General features: G+C 37.5%; 2 non-coding genes across 2 annotated transcripts; both read left to right on the top strand.

The window, feature by feature from the left end:
* The first annotated feature begins 8774 nt into the window (after positions 1 to 8774).
* On the top strand, positions 8775 to 8888 carry LOC145997663 (U5 spliceosomal RNA). The gene has a single exon (XR_014443060.1). It is a non-coding gene; the product is annotated as a U5 spliceosomal RNA (small nuclear RNA).
* A 1566-nt stretch (positions 8889 to 10454) lies between these two features.
* On the top strand, positions 10455 to 10568 carry LOC145997735 (U5 spliceosomal RNA). Its single transcript, XR_014443130.1, has one exon. It is a non-coding gene; the product is annotated as a U5 spliceosomal RNA (small nuclear RNA).
* The last annotated feature ends 743 nt before the right edge of the window (positions 10569 to 11311 follow it).

Raw genomic sequence — 11311 nt, 5'->3', positions numbered from 1 at the left:
CAGGCCCAACAGAAACGTCGCGTCAGATTGTGTTTGTGACCCTTGTGTGGGCGTAGGCGTTGACAATTGTAATTTACCGCGCGCTTCCAGTATAGTTTTACCATCAATTCGGGCAAGTCAGCGTCCTCCCCAACTCAAGCGTTACAAAGTTTTGGAAGCAGAGCAGGTTAAATTTTTTCCACCTACATTATATTACCATTGACGTACCTGGAAAACCTCCCCCCCTTTTTTTCCCCCTCTTTTGGAAGGAGTGATTGTGATTGACCCGTGTGGGTCCACGATTCCTGAAAATGACTTTTGATGTTCAACCGCCCTACGGACAATCACCACTACCACCCCCTTCCCCTTCCGTTTTGGATTTTCTTCAAGGGGTAATTCTCCCTCAAAATGCGTCACCGATAAGGGAGACTATACGTTTTCAGACGGTATCCATTCTTTTGAAAGACATGTTACCCGCTACGGGTGGGGATCCTTTATCTTTATTTAAATTTCTATGTCTCATCCATAAGATTGTTGCCTTGGAACTATTGGATATGGAATCCATTTTATTAATGGCGTTACCATTTACCTTAAATCCTCTCCGTGATATTTGGATGGAGGGCTTACGCCAGAAGTTACCATGGCATTTGTTTCTATCAATGGTCTGGCTCAGACTCATACCTCCTTCCGAATTACAAATTTTTCGACTATCTATCCTCCACCGTGTTCAGAAACCGTCGGAAACTCTTGATACCCAACAGTTGCTCCGAAAAGCTCACGTGACCCACCTTAAACCATATACCATTCGCAATTTAGACCCTCCGGTGTCACCTGTGGACTTGGGATCTACCCAGGTTGGGCATACTTTACAGAATCCAAACGCTGATACCTAGACCCTTTTTCTCTAACCTTTTTGGCTGAAATTTTTTTTTGATTGTAACATTGTTATATTATAGAGATATGAAGGTGCCTAGGAATAAGTGTAATTGTTATATTCCTGTTATTTTTTACTTAAAACAGGCATATTATTGGTATATCAATATGTAAGTGTTTTTTTTTATTCAATACGTAAGTTCATTGTCATATAATCTGTCCTTTTTCTATTGTTTTTTGTATGTGGTGCGGGTATATATATATACCTATATTTATTGATCAATAACATATTTGTGATGCATGCGGCCTTGTAATGATGCTACTTTCCTTCTCTTCCTTCCTTTTGTAGTTCATAGTCTTCACTTTTCTATTTCTCTTTCTAATTTCCTACTTTCTTATTCTTTTGTTGATTCCTTTCCTTTTTTTTGTTTCATATTTCTCGAGACTACTGCGCTCCTGTTACGCCATAGGAAGACTTTACATCATCATTGCCTTTTGGACCATGGTATTGAGCATGTCATTAAACGCCTACGACAAATTGGATCTACTGTGCATCACTACGCATATATTCCCCCCCTTTCTGCTTCGCATTCGTCAGATTGCACGCTTATGGTGCTACATAAGTTGACTATATATTGCTTATATGTTTGGCATCGTACCATGTTTTGTGTGTTGTGCGCATATAATGACTTTTGTGTTTATAATTGCTCTCCTCAGATGTTGGAGCCGGGATGGCCAACATGGAGTTGTGTGTCATTTGGTATGCATGTTTGTCTTGAACCTTTAAGGTTCTAAATTTTTTATCTGATTGCAAGTAAGAATGCATATATGTATGGTGTGATGTTATACCTTGCTCATCTTTCCTTACAAGGGATATATATATATATATCATTAGTATTAGTTTACTCATTTCATGTGCTTGATTTTTTGCCTTGTGATGGTATAGTGGACATATGCTTTGGGATAATTCTTTGCATACAACTTTCATGAACTGCCCTTGTATTTTTGTGGGTATTTTTTCTGCGTATCTTATATTTTGTTTAATCTGTCAAGTTTGGGGTGCAATTCTGAGCGATTTCTGTGTGATTTTTCATGAGATTTTTTTTGAGTACTTATCTTTCTTGGAGTACCGTACACTAATCATACTCCTTGTATTTTGGTATTCTTCATATAATTGTTCTATTTAAATTTTTTTGGGTTGTTAATTTACAGGTTTCAGGTTTTAGGTTGTCAAGCCTATTGATGCTACTTAGCCGTTTAGGCCTTTTTCCTATTTTTTTTGTTTTGAGGGGTGGATTTTCTTTTCCCCAAGACCCAGGAATTTGTAATATTCACGTACTCGAGATTTCATCCGTGAATATTACAAGTACCATTGAGTACGATTATAGAGTTCATTTGTTAAATAAACTCTCCAACCCAATAGACGGTAGCTCCTCGTCGTCTGCTTCCTGTCTCCGTCTATTGGCTATAACAAAAAACTACTCTCTCCTTTTCTCCCCCTCACCCTTTTTTTTTCTTCCCCGTCGATTCCGATCGGGAACACGGCAGTTCGCAGTTCGCATTCAGACTCCGCGTTGTGCCTTATCAGCCCAGCAGCAGTGACACGGGAAAGCTCGCCTTGAACTTTTACTTCCTTCGGAAACCTATTGGGACCGCAAAAATGGAACACGTTTAGTAGCAGCTGCATATATGGTCTCAAGTGGAAATACTTAACTGTAGTTTTTGGTACCAGAACAGTTGAGTGTACTTGGTTTACGACTAGAGCACCGAAGGAATACATATAAGGTAAATGGGACTTCTATCAAATATTCCCGTTGTCTGCTGGCTTGTGGAACTGTTTCTTTTTTTTTTTTTTTTTGAATTTTTGCACACGCGATCGACGTATGTTATCCCTCCTTTCAGTTTTTAGACTTGTCCTGTTGTTGCAATAACAAGTACTGTGAATTTGAGTGACTGCACGATTATTACTCCTAATTGTCGCCGCGACGAAAACTTACAAAATGCCTTCTAGCGTGAAGTGTTCGTTTTGAGCACGCTGCCCGTACCAAACGACGGTAGTAGTAAAAAGGGGCTTACTTAGATGCAACCACTTACCTTTTTTTTTTTTTTTTTGGTTGAGCGCGTGTTAAGTGGCAGAGGAACCATTTGGACAGTTAATTGTGTTGTTGAAGAACTACTGGTAGTTTATCCTGAATTGCTTTAACTACTTCCCTTTTTTTGGTAACTCGTACAACACACCCCGCCTTTTTCCGGTTTCAATCCAGTACCACCAAATAACCAACATGGTAGCATCAACGGCCATGCAATAAAAATTGTATTACAAAAAAAAAAGGAGAAAAGGAAAATAATTGTAGTCTATTACTGATAAGATAGGTTACCACTCTTAATGCTGTTGATATTTTGTATATTTATAATGCACTTGTTACGATCGTAATTACTCCTTGGGAGACTGAATTGTTAACCAGAGTCCTGATGGACCTTTTTATAATAGTTATTGAGAACAGAAATTAAACAGATTGTTAAGAGGAAGTTGAATTGTACTTATTTGATTAGAAGTTTTTACCCCAGTTATCTCTGAACAATTTTTTGCTCTGGTTGACTAGATTATCGCATAATAAGCCAGGATATGTCTTGCTCCTGGTAACCTCCTTTCTTTGTTTTTCCTTTAACAGGACTAAATCTTAGAAACGCCGCATTTAACTTTATTAGCGACGTGTGAGAAAGGTGTAAGTTATTAAACTGATACGCAACTCTTGTGTTGCGGAGTGTTGTCCAATTGCTTACGTTAGAGTGTTCTGGGTCTTGAATTTTGGCATATCATTGTCCCTATCTATATATATATATATATATATATATATATATATATATATATATATATATATATGTATGTATTTTTTTTATGCAAGCAATAATATTCTCATTTCTTGCAGCATTATTGACAAAATAAAGTGAACGGAATCATTCGATTTCGACCGTTCCATTGGATTCCAAAGTATACTGGAACCTGACGTGACCTTTCTGTGACTTGCCTCGTGTTCGAGAATACAGGCCCAACAGAAACGTCGCGTCAGATTGTGTTTGTGACCCTTGTGTGGGCGTAGGCGTTGACAATTGTAATTTACCGCGCGCTTCCAGTATAGTTTTACCATCAATTCGGGCAAGTCAGCGTCCTCCCCAACTCAAGCGTTACAAAGTTTTGGAAGCAGAGCAGGTTAAATTTTTTCCACCTACATTATATTACCATTGACGTACCTGGAAAACCTCCCCCCCTTTTTTTCCCCCTCTTTTGGAAGGAGTGATTGTGATTGACCCGTGTGGGTCCACGATTCCTGAAAATGACTTTTGATGTTCAACCGCCCTACGGACAATCACCACTACCACCCCCTTCCCCTTCCGTTTTGGATTTTCTTCAAGGGGTAATTCTCCCTCAAAATGCGTCACCGATAAGGGAGACTATACGTTTTCAGACGGTATCCATTCTTTTGAAAGACATGTTACCCGCTACGGGTGGGGATCCTTTATCTTTATTTAAATTTCTATGTCTCATCCATAAGATTGTTGCCTTGGAACTATTGGATATGGAATCCATTTTATTAATGGCGTTACCATTTACCTTAAATCCTCTCCGTGATATTTGGATGGAGGGCTTACGCCAGAAGTTACCATGGCATTTGTTTCTATCAATGGTCTGGCTCAGACTCATACCTCCTTCCGAATTACAAATTTTTCGACTATCTATCCTCCACCGTGTTCAGAAACCGTCGGAAACTCTTGATACCCAACAGTTGCTCCGAAAAGCTCACGTGACCCACCTTAAACCATATACCATTCGCAATTTAGACCCTCCGGTGTCACCTGTGGACTTGGGATCTACCCAGGTTGGGCATACTTTACAGAATCCAAACGCTGATACCTAGACCCTTTTTCTCTAACCTTTTTGGCTGAAATTTTTTTTTGATTGTAACATTGTTATATTATAGAGATATGAAGGTGCCTAGGAATAAGTGTAATTGTTATATTCCTGTTATTTTTTACTTAAAACAGGCATATTATTGGTATATCAATATGTAAGTGTTTTTTTTATTCAATACGTAAGTTCATTGTCATATAATCTGTCCTTTTTCTATTGTTTTTTGTATGTGGTGCGGGTATATATATACCTATATTTATTGATCAATAACATATTTGTGATGCATGCGGCCTTGTAATGATGCTACTTTCCTTCTCTTCCTTCCTTTTGTAGTTCATAGTCTTCACTTTTCTATTTCTCTTTCTAATTTCCTACTTTCTTATTCTTTTGTTGATTCCTTTCCTTTTTTTTGTTTCATATTTCTCGAGACTACTGCGCTCCTGTTACGCCATAGGAAGACTTTACATCATCATTGCCTTTTGGACCATGGTATTGAGCATGTCATTAAACGCCTACGACAAATTGGATCTACTGTGCATCACTACGCATATATTCCCCCCCTTTCTGCTTCGCATTCGTCAGATTGCACGCTTATGGTGCTACATAAGTTGACTATATATTGCTTATATGTTTGGCATCGTACCATGTTTTGTGTGTTGTGCGCATATGATGACTTTTGTGTTTATAATTGCTCTCCTCAGATGTTGGAGCCGGGATGGCCAACATGGAGTTGTGTGTCATTTGGTATGCATGTTTGTCTTGAACCTTTAAGGTTCTAAATTTTTTATCTGATTGCAAGTAAGAATGCATATATGTATGGTGTGATGTTATACCTTGCTCATCTTTCCTTACAAGGGATATATATATATATATCATTAGTATTAGTTTACTCATTTCATGTGCTTGATTTTTTGCCTTGTGATGGTATAGTGGACATATGCTTTGGGATAATTCTTTGCATACAACTTTCATGAACTGCCCTTGTATTTTTGTGGGTATTTTTTCTGCGTATCTTATATTTTGTTTAATCTGTCAAGTTTGGGGTGCAATTCTGAGCGATTTCTGTGTGATTTTTCATGAGATTTTTTTTGAGTACTTATCTTTCTTGGAGTACCGTACACTAATCATACTCCTTGTATTTTGGTATTCTTCATATAATTGTTCTATTTAAATTTTTTTGGGTTGTTAATTTACAGGTTTCAGGTTTTAGGTTGTCAAGCCTATTGATGCTACTTAGCCGTTTAGGCCTTTTTCCTATTTTTTTTGTTTTGAGGGGTGGATTTTCTTTTCCCCAAGACCCGGGAATTTGTAATATTCACGTACTCGAGATTTCATCCGTGAATATTACAAGTACCATTGAGTACGATTATAGAGTTCATTTGTTAAATAAACTCTCCAACCCAATAGACGGTAGCTAATCGTCGTCTGCTTCCTGTCTCCGTCTATTGGCTATAACAAAAAACTACTCTCTCCTTTTCTCCCCCTCCCCCTTTTTTTTCTTCCCCGTCGATTCCGATCGGGAACACGGCAGTTCGCAGTTCGCATTCAGACTCCGCGTTGTGCCTTATCAGCCCAGCAGCAGTGACACGGGAAAGCTCGCCTTGAACTTTTACTTCCTTCGGAAACCTATTGGGACCGCAAAAATGGAACACGTTTAGTAGCAGCTGCATATATGGTCTCAAGTGGAAATACTTAACTGTAGATTTTGGTACCAGAACAGTTGAGTGTACTTGGTTTACGACTAGAGCACCGAAGGAATACATATAAGGTAAATTGGACTTCTATTAAATATTCCCGTTGTCTGCTGGCTTGTGGAACTGTTTCTTTTTTTTTGAATTTTTGCACACGCGATCGACGTATGTTATCCCTCCTTTCAGTTTTTAGACTTGTCCTGTTGTTGCAATAACAAGTACTGTGAATTTGAGTGACTGCACGATTATTACTCCTAATTGTCGCCGCGACGAAAACTTACAAAATGCGTTCTAGCGTGAAGTGTTCGTTTTGAGCACGCTGCCCGTACCAAACGACGGTAGTAGTAAAAAGGGGCTTACTTAGATGCAACCACTTACCTTTTTATTTTTTATTTTTTTTTGGTTGAGCGCGTGTTAAGTGGCAGAGGAACCATTTGGACAGTTAATAGTGTTGTTGAAGAACTACTGGGAGTTTATCCTGAAATGCTTTAACTACTTCCCTTTTGTTGGTAACTCGTACAACACACCCCGCCTTTTTCCGGTTTCAATCCAGTACCACCAAATAACCAACATGGTAGCATCAACGGCCATGCAATAAAAATTGTATTACAAAAAAAAAAGAAGAAAAGGAAAATAATTGTAGTCTATTACTGATAAGATAGGTTACCACTCTTAATGCTGTTGATATTTTGTATATTTATAATGAACTTGTTACGATCGTAATTACTCCTTGGGAGACTGAATTGTTAACCAGAGTCCTGATGGACCTTTTTATAATAGTTATTGAGAACAGAAATTAAACAGATTGTTAAGAGGAAGTTGAATTGTACTTATTTGATTAGAAGTTTTTACCCCAGTTATCTCTGAACAATCTTTTGCTCTGGTTGACTAGAATATCGCATAATAAGCCAGGATATGTCTTGCTCCTGGTAACCTCCTTTCTTTGTTTTTCCTTTAACAGGACTAAATCTTAGAAACGCCGCATTTACCTTTATTAGCGACGTGTGAGAAAGGTGTAAGTTATTAAACTGATACGCAACTATTGTATTGCGGAGTGTTGTCCAATTGCTTACGTTAGAGTGTTCTGGGTCTTGAATTTTAGCATATCATTGTCCCTATATATATATATGTGTATTTTTTTTTTGATGCAAGCAATAATATTCTCATTTCTTGCAGCATTATTGACAAAATAAAGTGAACGGAATCATTAGATTTCGACCGTTCCATTGGATTCCAAAGTATACTGGAACCTGACGTGACCTTTCTGTGACTTGCCTCGTGTTCGAGAATACAGGCCCAACAGAAACGTCGCGTCAGATTGTGTTTGTGACCCTTGTGTGGGCGTAGGCGTTGACAATTGTAGTTTACCGCGCGCTTCCAGTATAGTTTTACCATCAATTCGGGCAAGTCAGCGTCCTCCCCAACTCAAGCGTTACATGGTTCAAAATGTACATCAAATAACACACATATGGTGATGAATACCGTGGGCCACGTTTAAAATTCATGGCTATGATTTATGCAGATGTTTAAGATTTAGATCCATTCACGATGATAATTAATCAGAAGCTACCACTTGGACTCAGTGGGGCCTGGAAACTGTGGATTAGTTGGAGCTTCTCGAACAGCGTACAGGCGAGATTAAAGACTAACATAAATGTGTATTTTAAGAAGTTAGTCAAGCGTTTGCTTGTAATATGAACACAATCAATCCTTGGATGTTCTACAGATACATTATTTTTCATTATTCTTAAAAAAATGTCATCTTGGTATTTTGTTTAAAAGTTTTATTTTTTTAAAAAAAATATATCCTTTTCGACACATCAACATTAAAAGCATGTTAAAACAAACAAAAGAACACAAATTTGCCAACCCTGTATGGAAGTAACATTGTGAAAAAGAAGTCGTTAGCGTATGATAGGAAATTTTGGAACACAAAATTCCTTTTACTTATTTCTTTCTCTCTCTGTGGGAGAAACCCGAAAGTGTAATCGTCTTGTATATGAGAACAGGTAAACTGAAAATTCTTCGTGAAATGGAATTTGTTGCCAAAGCACAAGTTCCCACTAGTTGAAATGGTGGCCGAGAGATGGTAGAATTTGCTGTCGGTTTATCATTTGTGTACGTTTGTCCGTGCACATGACGCAAATTAGAAATCGGCACGGGATCTTATCCTTATTCTCTCGTTTTAAGAAACGAAAATCACACAAAACGAGGTTTTATGTTTCAACAAGTAAAACAGCAATTTCCTACGGAACCTACACGTTCCCATGAGCAGTGAATAGAACTGCAACATAGGCTAGGAAAAATTGGTGGCCTGTCAACAACTCTGGTTTCCCTTCATACGCAAAAATCTTTCGCCTTTTACTAAAGATTTCCGTGGAGAGGAACAACAAACGAGTCTAATATTATTTTTTATAAAGGCTTAGTACAAACTTAGCCCGATTAGCAAACACAACGAAAACTGTAGGTGGAAATGTGTGCTCTTGCTCAGCTTGATAATCTCTCACCTTCTGAAATTTGCAGGCAGGAGGATCTGTATGGGCGCTTGCTGCTAAATTTCCAAATGCTCTTGTCATTTCACAACGAAGCCGAACATGGAAATAACTTCACAGGGAGGATTGTATGGAAACAGAGTTAGCATGATCAAAACAATGTGTTTTAAACAATATGAATTCTCCGTTTAAAACATATTTCTTTGTTTATTTCAAATGTTTAAACAAAGCGTTTGAAACATGTTTCTTTTCAGATTTGTTTAAAACACATTTTGATACTTGATGTTTGATAGTTTGTGATTATTTGTGTGTTTTGTAACTACGCGTTTTCTTTAAATGAGTATCATTCTCTTCATTTTGCATTAGAATCTGCTCAGTGGTTCAAAATGTACATCAAATAACACACATATGGTGATGAATACCGTGGGCCACGTTTAAAATTCATGGCTATGATTTATGCAGATGTTTAAGATTTAGATCCATTCACGATGATAATTAATCAGAAGCTACCACTTGGACTCAGTGGGGCCTGGAAACTGTGGATTAGTTGGAGCTTCTCGAACAGCGTACAGGCGAGATTTAAGACTAACATAAATGTGTATTTTAAGAAGTTAGGCAAGCGATTGCTTGTAAATGAACACAATCAATCCTTGGATGTTCTACAGATACATTATTTTTCATTATTCTTAAAAAAATGTCATCTTGGCATTTTGTTTAAAAGTTTTATATATATAAAAAAAAATATATCCTTTTCGACAAATCAACATTAAAAGCATGTTAAAACAAACAAAAGAACACAAATTTGCCAACCCTGTATGGAAGTAACATTGTGAAAAAGAAGTCGTTAGCGTATGATAGGAAATTTTGGAACACAAAATTCCTTTTATTTATTTCTTTCTCTCTTATTTACAATTGTCGAAATGTAACTTGCTTTGATGCCGAGAATTATTACGTTAAGTAATTTTCACGGAACTATCTTGTTTTATATTCATGGCTATTGCCCAATCTATAGTAAATTTCGAGATTTCATCACTACATATTTACGTGCAAGAATCGCATGACATGAAAGTGACCCGTCACAACCGAAATAACTGCGGTAATTGTCTTTCTTGCTTCGGTTTGGTTTCTTTACGAAACATTATTAAGAATGCCTGTGGGAGAAACCCGAAAGTGTAATCGTCTTGTATATGAGAACAGGTAAACTGAAAATTCTTCGTGAAATGGAATTTGTTGCCAAAGTACAAGTTCCCACTAGTAGAAATGGTGGCCGAGAGATGGCAGAATTTGCTGTCGGTTTATCATTTGTGTACGTTGGTCCGTGCACATGACGCAAATTAGAAATCGGCACGGATTTATATCCTTATTCTCTCGTTTTAAGAAACGAAAATCACACAAAACGAGGTTTTATGTTTCAACAAGTAAAACAGCAATTTCCTACTGAACCTACACGTTCCCATGAGCAGTGAATAGAACTGCAACATAGGCTAGCAAAAATTGGTGGCCTGGAAACAACTCTGGTTTCCCTTCATATGCAAAAATCTTTCGCCTTTTACTAAAGATTTCCGTGGAGAGGAACAACAAACGAGTCTAATATTATTTTTTATAAAGGCTTGGTACAAACTTAGCCCGATTAGCAAACACAACGAAAACTGTAGGTGGAAATGTGTGCTCTTGCTCAGCTTGATAATCTCTCACCTTCTGAAATTTGCAGGCAGGAGGATCTGTATGGGCGCTTGCTGCTAAATTTCCAAATGCTCTTGTCATTTCACAACGAAGCCGAACATGGAAATGACTTCACACGGAGGATTGTATGGAAACAGAGTTAGCATGATGAAAACAATGTGTTTTAAACAATATGAATTCTCCGTTTAAAACATATTTCTTTGTTTATTTCAAATGTTTAAACAAAGCGTTTGAAACATGTTTCTTTTCAGATTTGTTTAAAACACATTTTGATACTTGACGTTTGATAGTTTGTGATTATTTGTGTGTTTTGTAACTACGCGTTTTCTTTAAATGATTATCATTCTCTTCATTGTGCATTAGAATCTGCTCAGTGGTTCAAAATGTACATCAAATAACACACATATGGTGATGAATACCGTGGGCCACGTTTAAAATTCATGGCTATGATTTATGCAGATGTTTAAGATTTAGATCCATTCACGATGATAATTAATCAGAAGCTACCACTTGGACTCAGTGGGGCCTGGAAACTGCGGATTAGTTGGAGCTTCTCGAACAGCGAACAGGCGAGATTTAAGACTAACATAAATGTGTATTTTAAGAAGTTAGGCAAGCGATTGCTTGTAATATGAACACAATCAATCCTTGGATGTTCTACAGATACATTATTTTTCATTATT

Source organism: Lepisma saccharinum, chromosome 13 (assembly GCF_977018435.1).
Source record: "Lepisma saccharinum chromosome 13, izLepSacc3.1, whole genome shotgun sequence".
NCBI classification, from domain to species: domain Eukaryota; kingdom Metazoa; phylum Arthropoda; class Insecta; order Zygentoma; family Lepismatidae; genus Lepisma; species Lepisma saccharinum.
This window is presented reverse-complemented; position numbering and strand designations above follow the sequence as displayed.